The sequence below is a fragment of the Gossypium arboreum genome, chromosome 5 (genome assembly GCF_025698485.1).
Source record: "Gossypium arboreum isolate Shixiya-1 chromosome 5, ASM2569848v2, whole genome shotgun sequence".
NCBI lineage: Eukaryota > Viridiplantae > Streptophyta > Magnoliopsida > Malvales > Malvaceae > Gossypium > Gossypium arboreum.
In genome coordinates, this window is record NC_069074.1 from 36,531,067 (window position 1) to 36,547,591 (window position 16,525).

Consider the following 16,525-nt stretch of genomic DNA (forward strand, 5'->3'; position numbering starts at 1 on the left):
TCAACTTCACATATCTTCCATTTTTCATCAAAAGAACATGAATCAACAACCATTTCCTTCATTTTAATTCATGACCAAATGCTCACAACACAACTAAAAATCAAAATATATTTCGAGAGTTAAGGTAGAATCAAGAAGAACTCATGAACCTCCAAAATAGAAGCAAGGTACCAAGAACTTACCTTCAATTTTCCTCTTCCTAATGACCGAATACTCAAGAGCTTTCTCCTCTCCTTTCTCTTCTCTAACTTTCAGCTATGATGAACAAAGATGGACAAAACTTTGTTCTTTTCACCCCTTTTTCTTTTAATAAAACTTCATATTTCATCCATTTAATTCTTTAATACAAAAGACATGATATTCTTATCATGAAACATTTACCTAACCCATTATCATGGAATATTTACCTAACCCATTATCATGGAACATTTACCTAACCTATTATCATGAAACATTTATCTAACCCATTATCATGGAACATTTACCTAACCTATTATCAATTTGTATCAATTTGTACCATAAATTATGGATATCAAGTGTACATTTTGTCTACAACAACATGATGGTTGGCCACTTCATGTAAAATGGGAGGTTTGTCATGCAAATCCTCCTATTTTGCACTCCTATTTATTTGGCCACTACAAATTAGCCTATAGCATTTTCAAACATTTTCACATAGGTCCTATTTAATAATTTCACTCCCTTTTTCTTATGGAACAAAAATTAACTAAAATTAGCGGGTTCTATCTTAAGTTTGGGCTTTCTAGAGGCCCACTAACATAATTAAACCTATGCCAACATTCACAGAATTCCCGAAAATTGGGGCGTTACAACTCTACCCTCCTTAAAGAAATTTCGTCCTCGAAATTTACCTAATTCAAACAGATGAGGGTATTGTTGTTGCATCCTCTCTTCGCTCCCAAACTCGAAGTTTCCTTCCTTAACTTGTTGAAAGTGAGCGACCAAAGACTCATCGTTCAACTGTTTTCCTTAATCTGATCCACCAGGTTGGCCTCACTTGCAACTCACCAGCAGACTTCCATCATCATCTGAGACTCAGACGAGCAAACATTGCTCTCGAGATCGATCTGTTTCTACGACTTAGAGCATCGGCTACCACATTAGCCTTGCTTGGGTGATACTCGATCGAACAGTCATAATCCTTAAGCAACTCAATCTATCTCCTTTGCCTAAGGTTCAGCTCCTTCTGAGTCAACAAATATTTAAGACTCTTATGGTCAGTGTATATAATACACCTTTCTCCGTACAAGTAATGTCTCCAAATCTTAAGTGCAAATATCACTGCTGCCAACTCTAAATCATGAGTCAAATAGTTTCCCTCATGAGGCTTAAGCTATCGTGATGCATATGCAACCACCTTACCCTCTTGCATTAGCACGCAGCCCAAACCCACGTGTGATGCGTCACTGTACACAGTAAAATCCTTCCCAGACTCCGGCTGAATTAATACAGGTGCTTCAGTTAGAACTTTCTTCAAATTCTCAAAAGCCTCTCATTGGGTCTCATCCATACAAACGGTACCCCTTTCCTTATGAGTTTTGTCGAGGTCTTGCCATCACGAAAAACCTTCTACAAACCTTCTGTAGTATCCTGCCAGTCCTAGGAAACTCCGTATTTCCGACACTGACCTAGGCGGCTTCCATTCCAAAACCGCTTCAATTTTTCGAGGGTCCACTTTAATCCCCTCAGCAGAGACCACATGTCCTAAGAAAGTTACCTCCCTCAACCAAAATTCACACTTGCTGAACTTCACAAAGAGTTCCTTCTCCCTTAATACTTACAACACTATACGGAGATGCTCATCATGTTTCGTTTTAGTTTCAGAATATACCTGGATATCGTTAATAAAGACGACTACGAATTGATCTAAAAATGGTTGGAACACATGATTCATCAGATCCATAAACGCTGCAGGAGCGTTCATTTGTCCAAATGGCATAACTAGAAACTCGTAATGACCATACCGAGTCCTGAATGTCGTCTTTTAGATATCTGCCTCCTTGACCCTTAACTAATGATATCCAGATCGAAGGTCGATCTTGGAAAATACAGAAGCTCCTCTAAGCTGGTCGGATAGATCGTCAATCCTTGGCAGTGGATACTTATTCTTAATCGCCGTTTGTTCAATGGCGATAATCAATACACATCCGCATCGTACCATCCTTCTTTTTCACGAATAGCATCGGTGCTCCCCATGGAGACACACTTGGCCTAATGAAGTCCCTGTCCAACAACTCTTGAATTTGAGCCTTTAACTCCACTAACTCCTTCGGTGCCATCCTATACGGTGCGATGGACACAGGCGCCGTTCCAGGTAACAAATCTATTCCAAACTCAACTTCTCGGTTCGGAGGAAATATTGGAAGCTCCTCCGGAAAAATATCTTGGAACTCCTTTACGGTCCTTACCTTATCCACTGTCAGTCCCTCCTCTTCTGACTGACTTACAAATGCCAAATAGGCCTCACAACCTTTCCGAATCCACTTTTCGGCTCTTAATGCCGACACCACATTGGACAAATAATCCCTTCGCTCACCTATCACCATAACATCCTCATCCTTTGAGGTCCTTAACATCATTCGTTTAGCAGCACAATCCAGGGTCGCCTTATGCTTAACAAGCCAGTCCATTCTTAAAATAAGATCAAACTCTCTGAACGGTAACTCCATTAGATCTTTAGGGAAAATCCTACCTTGAGTTTCTAAGGGTACATCCCTATACAGTTTGTCTACCCTAACCGAGTGACTTAAATGACTTAGTACAGATACCCCACTCACAATCTCCTCAGAGCAGTCCAAGTTGTCCATAATCCGTTCTGTAGCCTCCAACCAATTTTCCGCCACATTCGGGCTATACCAGACACGCCCTAAAGATCTCCGCTCAGTTAGCTCAAGTCGTTCGAAATAGATCCTCGAACTCCATTGCCGTACTTGCCCGGCAACCCTTTCCAAAACACGAAGCATTGCTCGTGACAGGCATCATCCCCAAGACCATGATCATGAGACTCTACCTCTCATATCGGTGGTACCGGTACATCCACCGCCGGCATATGTCTCGAAGATGAAGATCTCGCTCTAGCACTTCCTCAGCTTCGTCCACGGCCTCTTGTACTCATATCGTATTATCTTGATTACGAATTTTTATGCATCAATTAATATTTGGTGTTTATTACGATGTTTTATGAATCGATAAAGAGTTCGAGTTTGTTTTCGCAGAATCAAGTCTAGCTACGATTTGATCTCTTATCGATTTTCCTATGATTTGGATCATCCTATCTAGAGTATCCTAGCAGGATTTCAAAGATGCAGATAAGTCGGAAAAATATTCGAAGAGTTCGAGTAATACTTACGACTTGAGGAGATTGAATGCCACCTTCTAAAGATCTAAATTTTAAAAATCGAGTTTTTGCATTCTTTATAAAATTTTTGTTTTCGAAAATCTTTATTTTTGTAAACCCATTCCACAATAATTGTTACAACCTAGGCTCGATACCACTAAATGTAGCACCCCAAACCCGCCCGAAGTTATGGTGGATCCGGCATGCCACATCAAAAAAGTAAAAAATATTTCCATTCTAAGTCCGAAAATCGTACTTGATGTTCAAAAGATTAATTCATTAAGGGTTAAAGTGAATGGAAGTCATGCACCGGTAGGAAACCGGAAAAGAGGTGGTGAGTCCATCGGATCGCTTAAGTACCAATCTCCTTCGGATCCAATCCTAGACATGCATACGCCATTGCCACACCTTAACGTCATGGATATTTCTAGAAACCGGTTCGATTAAGTCATTTTAGGAAAAGTGATTAATTTTGGAAAATACTTTCATTCGGAAGCTTTGCTTGTTGTCGTGTTATTTTGAAATCAACTGTTGTTTTTGAAAACGCGCCTAAAGCTATCCAATTTCAATAGATTAAAATAAGTATTCCTATCTTAGTAATACATATTAAAACCACCAAAATAAATAAGCGACCTTATTACATTTAAAAGCCCAAAACCTCAAACGTAATTAAAAGGATGTCCAGTTCACGTAAGAAAATCAAACTTTGAGCAATGTGGCCACTCCGAATTCCCTCATGACTCTAAGCCCACTATGGTTGGGGATTTTCTCGTGGATAAAAATAAAAGGGGTGAGTTTGGGAAACTCGGTGTGTAAGGAAAACCCATTCAAAGCCCAAGTCACTCAAGCCCATTGGGCCTAAGCCCATTCAGTAAAAAGTGATATGGGCCGAGCCCTTTTCAGATTATAATAAACCGGGCCTTAGCCCTTATTCAGATAAAAGATGGCCCATAGGCCCATTTCAAAATACATGCAACATCGGTAAACATATGCAAGCCCATTTGGGTAACAGTGGTACTGGTAAGAGCCCTTTTCATATTACAATAAACGGGCCTTAGTCCCTTATTCAGATAACAAGATGGCCCATAGGCCCATTTCAAAATACATGCAACATCAATAACATATGCAAACCCATTTGGGAGACTACTCAACCCACCAACCACTACACTCCACCCGTACCACCATACACTCCATGTGGGGATAGCTCAACCCACCCAAATTTAACACTCCACAGCTGCGCAAAGATGCCGCTCGATTAACAATAAATTGAGGCAAAGCCTCCAAGACGTGGACAAGCCACTTTCAAGACTTCCTCCGTCAAAATCCCAGTCCATGCATCGATAATAACAACATGGCATGCAAGATAAATAACAACGATCAAACATGCATTTAGGTCAATTTAACCTAGGGGTATTTGGTAATTTATCTACTAGGGGTAAAATTGTAAATTTTCCACTTTTAAAGGTATTTCAGTAATTTATCTATTTTAGGGTTTTTCATGCATATTCCTACTTTTCACGTACTAATGTAATCACGCATCGAGGGTTCTTACCGAATTGGGCGTTGGCCCATCATTCCAATTTTGGCCCATTAAGCCCAAAAATATCGAGGGCACGTAAATCATGCACTTTGCGGTCCAAATTTTGCAGCTTACCAAAAACATTAATCGATTTACCTTACGAGCATTCGCACACTCGCAAATCTACAAAATACCGGTTTTCGGCATTTCGCTTTTCGACTTTTGCCGATCCGACTAAGAAAGAGGGTGTTAGTTACACACATTTGCGACGATATCTTGACGAGATCCACACACGAACCGCCTACAATTGGATTACTAACACGTTAATCTAACTAGTCAAATACAAACTACGTATTAACCCCTTACAATATTCGGCCAACCACACCTACAGATCATAGTAAGCTTATAAGAAATCAATAAGCAACTCATTAACAAATTTTTGTCAATGTTTACCACATAATCATAATTTCACTGCAAGCTGTCTTCCTGAGCAACAGTCACTAAATCATTTATAACCGGAGCTACGAAACTCCAAATCAAGTTCCGTTAATTTTTCCTGAAAATAGACTCATATATCTTCTATCCATAAAATTTTCAGAATTTTGGTTTAGCCAATCAATACCAGAAATTTCTCAAAGTTTCCCATGTTTCACTGTTTGACTAATCTGACCACCCTTCATTACGAATCAAATTTCTCATTGTACAGAATTCGAAATATGTTCTTGTTTATTTCATTAGAAACTAGACTCAATAAGCTTTAATTACATAATTTATTCAGCTTCTAATTCTTCTCCCACAATTTATGGTGATTTTCCAAAGTCACATTACTGCTGCTGTCCCAAGCAGATTTATTACCAAATCACTCTTTCAAACACCTATCTTGCATGCATGTTATTTAAACATGTATATCACCAATCAATCATTACATATCTATGATTTTTACTTAAGCATAATCTCCATTTCATCATTTTAAAGCACAACATGTTAGCCGATTTTTCCTTTAGCATCTAAGGCACATGCATGCTCATTTGTTTGGCTCAACTTCACATATCTTCCATTTTTCATCAAAAGAACATGAAACAACAACCATTTCCTTCATTTTAATTCATGACCAAATACTCACAACACAACTAAAAATCAAAATATACTTCAAGAGTTAAGGTAGAATCAAGAAGAACTCATGAACCTCCAAAATAGAAGCAAGGTACCAAGAACTTACCTTCAATTTTCCTCCTCCTAATGACCGAATACTCAAGAGCTTTCTCCTCTCCTTTCTCTTCTCTAACTTTCAGCTATGATGAACAAAGATGGACAAAACTTTGTTCTTTTCACCCCTTTTTCTTTTAATAAAACTTCATATTTCATCCATTTAATTCTTTAATACAAAAGACATGATATTCTTATCATGAAACATTTACCTAACCCATTATCATGGAACATTTACCTAACCCATTATCATGGAACATTTACCTAACCTATTATCATGAAACATTTACCTAACCCATTATCATGGAACATTTACCTAACCTATTATCAATTTGTATCAATTTGTACCATAAATTATGGATATCAAGTGTACATTTTGTCTACAACAACATGATGGTTGGCCACTTCATGTAAAATGGGAGGTTTGTCATGCAAATCCTCCTATTTTGCACTCCTATTTATTTGGCCACTACAAATTAGCCTATAGCATTTTCAAACATTTTCACATAGGTCCTATTTAATAATTTCACTCCCTTTTTCTTATGGAATAAAAATTAACTAAAATTAGCGGGTTCTATCTTAAGTTTGGGCTTTCTAGAGGCCCACTAACATAATTAAACCTATGCCAACATTCACAGAATTCCCGAAAATTGGGGCGTTACTTGTTCTTATTATCTGATGCATGGGACTGGGATATTACGGAGGAAGTACTGAAAGTGGCTTGTCCACGTACTGGAGGCTTTGCCTCAATTTATCGATAATCGAGCAAAGCAAGGTGCAAGCTGTGGAGTGTTGGATTTGGGTGGGTTGAGCTATTCCCACATTGAGTGTATGGCTGGTACGGTGGAGTGTAGTGGTTGGTGGGTTGAGTAGTCTCCCAAATGGGCTTGCATATGTTTCTTGATGTTGCATGTATTTTGAAATGGGCTTATGGGCCATATTGTTATCTGAATAAGGGCTAAGGCCCGCTTTATTGTAATATGAAAGGGCTCTAGCCCAAGACCACTATTACCCAAATGGGCTTGCATATGTTTACCGATGTTGCATGTATTTTGAAATGGGCCTATGGGCCATCTTGTTATCTGAATAAGGGCTAAGGCCCGCTTTATTGTAATCAAAAGGGCTCGTCCAGTACCCATTATTTCGAATGGGCTTAGGCCCAATAGGCTTGAGTGACTTGGGCTTTGAATGGATTTTCCTTACACACTGAGTTTCCCCAAACTCACCCCTTTTATTTTCATCCACGCAGGAAATCTCCAACCATAGTGGGCTTGGAGCTGTGAGGGAATTCGGAGTGGCCACCCGTTCTGAAAGTTTGATTTTCTTCTGGTGAACTGGACATCCTTTTAATTACGTTTGAAGTTTTGGGTTTTTTTTAAATGTAACAAGGCCGCTTAATTATTTTTGATGGTTTTAATATGTATTACTAAGATAGGTATTACTTATTTTAACTGTTGAAATTGGATAACTTTAGGGCGCGTTTTCAAAAACAACAATTGATTTCAAAATAATACGACAACAAGCAAAGCTTCCGCAATGAAAGTATTTTCCAAAATTAATCACTTTTCCTAAAAATGACTTAATCAAAATCGGTTTCCTAGAAATATCCATGACGTTAAGGTGTGGCAATGGCGGTATGCATGTCTAGGATTGGATCCGAAGGGAGCTTGGTACTTAAGCAGTCCGATGGACTCACCACCTCTTTTCCGGTTTCCTACCTGGTGTACAGCTTCCATTCACTTTAACCTATAATGAAATTATCTTTTAAAACACTAAGTAAGTTTTTCTGGTTCAACAATATAAAATGTTTTGAATGCTTCGATGTGGCATGCCGGATCCAGTCATAACTTCTGGGCCGGGTTTGGGGTGCTACAGAAAATATGGGCATCACATATATAATAAGGGTAATTACATGTTATTATTTACTATCATGATAGGTTAGCCTAAATTAAAAGTGATCTAATTTGGTTAAAATTTTATTGGGCTTTAATTATTAAATAAAATATGAGTCAAATATGTATATACTCTAGTAATTGAGTTCTAATCAAATTCTAATTAATGATGGGCTAATTAGAATTTGATTAGAACTAATATGCCAATGTTATAAATATTAGAGTTATATTATACACAAGATATCTTTTCTAATATTTCATCATTAGGAAAGAGAGAGCAAATATTCTCTAAATTTCTTGTGTGCTAATTTGGAAGATCAAAACCCCAAGATCCAGATAATTTCAAGGAATTCATAGATTCAAGTATGCTTTCGCATCTAGTTCTGTTATTTATTTATTCTTGATGATTAGACATGATAGATCCTGGTTTACGCTTCTAATTTTATATTAGATATTATTTAAAATTCTAACAAGTGGTATAAGAACTTTGTCATGTTAAATCATTGAAAATGAATTGATTCTTTATTATTTTTGGATTGATTTGTTTTTATTTTTAATTTTATGGATTTGATATTTTAATTATATATTATGTTGAATCTTTGATATTCTGATAAAATTTTGGGTTTTAATTCTTTAAATAAAGTTTTAGGGTTATATATGTGTGTGTAATATTTTAGTCACAAACCCGTACTCTTCCATATTCTATGGCATGCCAACTATATCCAACTAGCCCGACTAGTTAATAAGGTATTTAATTCACTTTTCAGTTTTCAATTAATTCATATTTTAATTAATTAACTATATATTTTCAATTCAATATAATTCCATTCACTTTTCACTAATAAATATTCAATTTCACAATAATCACATTTTTCTATCAATTTCATTATTTCCCAAATCAATATATTTTTCAATATAACATACATTCATATTCAATACCACATCAATCACATATATTCATATAAGTTCAATAAATTCAACATATACCAATTAATCCATTTCAATCATAAAACACAATAATTTTTACCTTAACATTTGCCATATACTTTAAATAAAATATAACAATTAATAACTAAGTTCGGATTATAGAAATACAAACCGTAATTTCCGAGCTAACTCCCGTTGTCTTTGTCATTTCCTTGCTTAGCCGAGATTTCCCGAGACAACGTTAGCTACGGAAATTAAAACAATTAAATATCAATACACTAACTGTCGTAACCATTTTTTTGAAAAAAACAGGAATCGACTTAGATTTTGAAAAATGAAAACGAATAGAGGGAGTCGCCACCAATCCTTTTTGATGAGGTGTGATCGGGTTACCTTAAATTAACCATTTTAATAAAAGTTACGATTTACTAAAACGATAATTTTTGGTCTACGAAAATTAGAAAATGAGTACGGGAGTCGGTTACGCACGAGGAAGGATTAGCACCCTCAATACGCCCAAATATTGGTACCTAGTTGATTAATTAGTGTCTTAGTGTCGAAAATTGAAAGCTTGAAAGACTTTGACATACGGTCCCTCTTTAAAAAAAAACATCCGAATGCTAAAGACCTTCTCGTCTTGAAGCAACAAAATGTCATATCCAGTGAGTTAGGACACGACATCTCGAACTTTTGAGAATGAGCTTGCCTTTTACTTAAAAATCTGTGTATTTTAACTTCTTTTAAAAGGATATTTGGTTAGTTAGGGTGAGCGAGGAAATTCGAAACCCAGTAAGTTAGGGCACGTTTCCTCGAATTTTCGATCACTGAACATTGCCTTTATTTGTAAAAGATCTTATTTTGAAGTAACAAAATGTCATACCCGGTAAGTTAGGGCATCACACCTCGTATCTCCGAAGATAAGCATTTTAAGACTTGCTTATGATTAAAAAGAATATTTCGCATTTAGATTGAATGAGAAAAGTCGAGGCCCAGTAAGTTAGGGCACGATCATCTCGAATCACCTAATGCGGAATATTGCTACTTTGTGAAAGAATTGCATTAATAGATTGAGTGGAAAATATAACATAATTTAGCACAAAAGCAAATTATAGTACTGCTATGTATGATGACACAATGATAGGTGTGGTAGTGTCAAAAACGATAATACGAACAGTTATAAAAGATGATACAGTAACGAGGCTAAGCAAACGTAAACACATGCGTGAGGAAAATGAAATAATCGAACACGCAAGCAAATAAATAAATGAATAAATAAATAAATAATGGTAGAATAAAATGATAACGAAAACAATAATAGCGATATGAGTAAAGATAAACGAATAAAACGAATAATAAAAAGAAAATAATAAAATAATGAATAAAGCAGGAGATGTTCGAAATTAAAAGGAACTCGTAATAAACAATTATTATGTAAAACTAAAAAACGATAGTATAGTAACGGTAATAATAATATTAATAGTAATAATACAGGTAATGCTTTAGAAATGATGTATGAAAGTGTATATACGTCACGTGTATAAATAAATAATATACGATGTGGGTGAGGGAAGAATAAAATAAGTGTATTTAAAAGGTAATAGGTGAAAATGTAGAAATAATAATGATATAAAATAATAATAACATTAAAATAAAGTAATAAGCAAGTGAAAATATTAAGTACAATAATATATGATATATAAAAAAATAATACTATATAAAGAGTATATATACATGTATAAAATAGACATAACAATAATATGATATATTAACAATATATATATATTTATATGATGTTAAAAGATGTATATATAATATTTATATTAGGAATAATAATAATAATGCTATGTAGATATAGTAATACATAATATAGTTAAAATATACACGTAACATATAGAAAAATACAATATTAAGAGTACGATTCACATATGTAGTAAAAGATAATGTTAGAAAATAATTATTAAAGGTATTACATAAAATATATACATATATATTAAAATAAATATATGATAATATTAAAAGTATGTGCATAATATATATTTAGATATTGTATGTAATATATGGGAAGAATATATATATAGTATTAAAAAGGAGAAATATCGTAATATACATATATGTATATATATGTAAACATATGTATAAAATATAGACATAATATAATATTAACATACATATACATTAATAAGAATAATAATATTAAAACTATTTATAATACTTTATGACATATATATATGAGTATTAAATAAAATGATGATAATAAAATACAACAATAATGAAATATAATATTATAAATAATATTAAGATTAAAATAGAATAACGAGGAAAAAAGTAAAAAAAAGGACGAAAATTAAAACGAAGACGAATATTGGGGCGAATTTCAAAAGAACTAAAAGGAAACGGCCGAATTGCAACACGAACACAACTTAGATGCACCGAAAATGCAATATTCCCCTTGTTTTAATATGTAGCACGTGGCCATGGACCAAGTTGAAGAGCAGGACAAATTCCTGGGTAAAATTAAAATTGAAAAATACTTGATTGGGAAGTCATGCGAAAGCGGAGGGGCCGAAAGCGCAAATAACCCCTCCGCTTCAAAAACAAGCGGATCCAAGACCGGACGGGTCGGGTCGGCCCGCTCCACCCCAGAACGACGCCGTTTTGCTCCTTGGGGGGAAGGGTGTAACGCCCCAATTTTCGGAAATCCTGTGAATGTTGGCATAGGTTTAATTATGTTAGTGGGCCTCTAGAAAGCCCAAGCTTAAGATAGAACCCGACAATTTTAGTTAATTTTTGTTCCATAAGAAAAAGGGGGTGAAATTATGAAATAGGACCTATGTGAAAATGTTTGAAAATGCTATAGGCTAAATTGAAGTGGCCAAATAAATAGGAGTGCAAAATAGGAGGATTTGCATGACAAACCTCCCATTTTACATGAAGTGGCCAGCCATCATGTTGTTGTAGACAAAATGTACACTTGATATCCATAATTTATGGTACAAATTGATACAAATTGATAATAGGTTAGGTAAATGTTTCATGATAATAGGTTAGGTAAATGTTCCATGATAATAGGTTAGGTAAATGTTCCATGATAATAGGTTAGGTAAATGTTTCATGATAATAGGTTAGGTAAATGTTCCATGATAATGGGTTAGGTAAATGTTCCATGATAATGGGTTAGGTAAATGTTCCATGATAATGGGTTAGGTAAATGTTTCATGATAATGGGTTAGGTAAATGTTTCATAATAAGAATTTCATGTCTTTTGTATTAAAGAATTAAATGGATGAAATATGAAGTTTTATTAAAAGAAAAAGGGGTGAAAAGAACAAAGTTTTGTCCATCTTTGTTCATCATAGCTGAACGTTAGAGAAGAAAAAGGAGAGGAGAAAGCTCTTGAGTATTCGGTCATTAGGAGGAGGAAAATTGAAGGTAAGTTCTTGGTACCTTATTTCTATTTTGAGGTTCATGAGTTCTTCTTGATTCTACCTTAACTCTTGAAGTATATTTTGATTTTTAGTTGTGTTGTGAGCATTTAGTCATGAATTAAAATGAAGGAAATGGTTGTTGTTTCATGTTCTTTTGATGAAAAATGGAAGATAGGTGAAGTTGAGCCAAACAAATAAGCATGCATGTGCCTTAGATGTTAAAGGGAAAAATCAGCTAACATGTTGTGCTTTAAAATGATGAAATAGAGATTATACTTAAGTAAAATCATAGATATGTGATGATTGATTGGTGATATACATGTTTAAATAACAAGCATGCAAGGTATGAGTGAAAGAGTGATTTGGTAATAAATCTGCTTGGGACAGCAGCAGTAACGTGACTTTGGAAAATCACCATAAATTGTGGGAGAAGAATTAGAAGCTGAATAAATTATGTAATTAAATCTTATTGAGTCTAGTTTCTAATGAAATAAACAAGAACATATTTTGAATTCTGTACAATGAGAAATTTGATTCGTAATGAAGGGTGGTCAGATTAGTCAAACAGTGAAACATGGGAAACTTTGAGAAAAATCTGGTATTTATTGGCTAAACCAAAAATTCTAAAAATTTTATGGATAGAAGATATATGAGTCTATTTTCAGGGAAAATTAACGGCACTTGACTTGGAGTTTCGTAGCTCCAGTTATAAATAATTTAGTGACTGTTGCTCAGGAAGACATCTTGCAGTGAAATTATGATTATGTGGTAAACATTGACAAAAATTTGTTAATGAGTTGCTTATTGATTTCTTATAAGCTTACTATGATCTGTAGGTGTGGTTGGCCGAATATTGTAAGGGGTTAATACGTAGTTTGTATTTGAATAGTTAGATTAACGTGTTAGTAATCCAATTGTAGGCGGTTCGTGTGTGGATCTCGTCAAGATATCGTCACAAGCAGTGTGTAATCGACACCTCTCATAGACTAGATTGGCAAAAGCCGAAAAGCCGAAATGCCGAAAAGTCGGTATTTTGGGAATTTGCGAGTGTGCGAATGCTAGTAAGATAGTTGGGTTTGTATATTTGGTAATCTAAAGTAATAAACTGCAGTACGCGCCATTTCGTACATTTTGATAATTTGGGCTTAATGGGCCAAAGATCGGGTTCATGGGCCAACGAGCCCAATTCGGTAAGTATGCGCGGTAAGTGTTCTGATAGTATGTAAATAGTTAGGATATGCATGAAAACGCTAAAAGTAGCTAAATTACTATAATACCCCTATGTATGAAAAATTACTGTTATACCCCTAGGTGTAAAATTACCGTTATACCCGTAGGGTTAATTTTGACTGAAAAGCATGACGATCTGATTCTGTATGATGTATGCCATGATTATATATCTATTGCATGGGGACATGGGTTATATTATGGAGAAAGCGTTCTGGTGGCTATGCCACAAATATCTGATCTGGTGGCTCTGCCACAAATATCTGATCTGGTGGCTCTGCCACATATATCTGCTCGTGGCCCCGCCACGATTATTCAGATCTGGTGACTCTGTCACATTATTCGCTCAGCAGCCATGCTGCAAATTCGTGGTGTGTAGCGGTTGGGTGGGTCGAGTTGTCTCCCCACGGTGTAAGGTTGGTACGGGGTGTATACGGTTGGATATGGTTGGGTTTCGCATAAACATGTAATATCTTACGTTACATTATGGGCCTATGGGCTTTATTCAATTCATTGCAGGCTAAGGCCAACTTATTCTATTTCGTGGTTTGAGTTGATATAAGCTATGGTTGGGTTATTTTACACACCGAGTTTCCCCAAACTCACCCTTTTATTTTCATCCACGCAGAAATCCCCAACCATAGTGGGCTTGAGTCGTGAGGGAATTTGAGTGGCCACCCGCTCGAAAGTTTGATTTTCTTCGGTGAACTGGACATCCTTTTATTTACGTTTGAAGTTTTGGGTTTTCAAATGTAATAAGGCCGCTTAATTATTTTTGATGGTTTTAATATGTATTACTAAGATAGGTATTACTTATTTTAAGCGTCGAAATTGGATAGCTTTAGGCGCATTTTCAAAAACAACAATTGATTTCAAAATAACACGACAACAAGCAAAGCTTCCATAATGAAAGTATTTTCCAAAATTAATCACTTTTCCTAAAAATGACTTAATCAAATCGGTTTCTAGAAATATCCATGACGTTAAGGTGTGGCAATTGTGGTATGCATGTCAGGATTGGATCCGAAGGAGCTTGGTACTTAAGCAATCCGATGGACTCACCACCTCTTTTTAGGTTTCCTACCGGTGCATGACTTCCATTCACTTTAACCTATAATGAAATTATCTTTTGAACATCAAGTATGATTTTCTGGACTTAGAATGGAATTTTTTTTTACGTTTTTGATGTGGCATGCCAGATCCGGCCATAACTTCTAGGTTGGGTTTGGGGTGCTACAAAGGGCCAAAATGGTACCGTTTTGGTACCGTTATATAACTTAAAAAATTGATTTTTTTTCATTTGCTGCATGTTCTTTAAAAAAAAGGCTTCATTCTCTCTCCCTCTCACCCTCTTCCTCTGCAACAGGCCTCCGTTGCTATGTCGTTGCCGCCGTGTCGTCTGCCGTGCCTGCCCCCGTACACGGTGGCCGGAGATCACCAAAAGTAAATTTTTATTCTATTTTTTGCTATTTTATATATGTATAGGCATGTGAATAAATAGATTAAAAGAAGAAAAAGAAAGAAGACAATGATGATGATAAAATCACCTTGTAATATTAGATTTCGATTCTTTGTTTGAACTGTTTTCTACCTTTTGATTTTGCTGAGATTTCAGTTTTTTGCTTTTTGATGTTGATGAAATCTCTGTTTTGTATTCTTTAAGATCTAATAATGCTTTTCATTTTCAAGAAAAACTGACCGAAAAAAATGGTCCTTGATTTGGCTATTTTTAAATAGCCATTTACATGCCCTTCTTTTAATATCTGTCTATTCTTGTTTAATGTATTGTAGGTGCAGCTTGGGCGGTGGATTTGACTTGTCAGTGGAAGCAGAGGCGGTGGCCAGGCAAGTGGCTCTAGGGGCAGCGGCCTAGGGTGAAAAGTCTAGGGTTTTCTTTTTCTTCTTATATCACCGATTGGCCAGAGATGAAACAAGAGCTGAGAAAGATGTTTTTGCGGTTTTGGGTTAGTGGGTTTGTGGGTCTGTTGGGTTTATGGGTAAGTTATTTGTTTAGTTTGGGCTTTTGTTAGGTTTAGTGGGTTGTTGGTTTTGTTTATTGGGTTAGGGGATTTTGGGATTGGGCTAGGTTAAAATTTGGGCCTGTACAGCTGCCCCTCTTTGCTTGTTGTCGTGTAACGAGAATGGAGCAAAGACTCGGAAAGGGGCCAAATTTGCCTGGTTTCACCGGGTCTCGACTTTTTTGGTGTCCATCTTTTTCAAATATCTTCAATGTGTTCCACTGCAACTTCAGGTGTATAGAATTTATTGTTTCAATCTGCTCCATTGTAGCTTCAGGGAAATGAGATTTGCTATCTTCAGTCTGCTCTGCTACAATTTTTAGTGAGATAAGACATGTGACTTCAATTAACTCTACTGAAGCTTCAAGGGGATCTGTTGTGCTTGGATCAACTCCATTGCTGTTTCAGGGAGCAGACATTTAATTCAACCTGTTACCCTACTGCTTAGGGGTTTAAGGCCCATCGCATTTGATCTGTTTCCCTACTGCTTAGGGTGATAAGATCTGTGGATCTTCAGCCCGTTTCCCTACTGCTTAGGGGGTTAAGGCTTGGTGGTTTGAATCTGCTTCACTGCAACTTCAGGAAGGCAAGATTCGCCATTTTTTGATCTACTTCCCTACTGCTTAGGGTGATAAGATCTTATGAACGTCAGCTTGTTACCCTACTGCTTAGGGAGTTAAAGCTCGTCGCCTTCGATCTGTTTCCCTACTGCTTAAGGGGTTAAGATCTGTGAATTTAACCTGTTTCCCTACTGCTCAGGGATTTAAGGTCTGTAAATTTAACCTGTTTCCCTACTGCTAAGGGATTTAAGGTCTGTAAATTTGGCTTGTTACCCTACTGCTTAGGGGGTTAAGCCCATCATCTTCGATCTGTTTCCCTACTGCTTAGGGGTTAAGATCTTATAAATTCAGTCTGCTCCACTGTGGCTTCAGGGAGATGAGACTTGCTGGATT

The 16,525-nt window shown here is 36.0% G+C and overlaps 1 long non-coding RNA gene across 1 annotated transcript; it reads left to right on the forward strand.

Moving 5' to 3' along the window:
- Positions 1-7,329: 7,329 nt before the first annotated feature.
- Positions 7,330-15,799, forward strand: LOC128293312 (uncharacterized). The gene is made up of 3 exons (XR_008283487.1): positions 7,330-7,412; positions 14,921-14,997; positions 15,346-15,799. It is a non-coding gene; the product is annotated as an uncharacterized LOC128293312 (long non-coding RNA).
- The last annotated feature ends 726 nt before the right edge of the window (positions 15,800-16,525 follow it).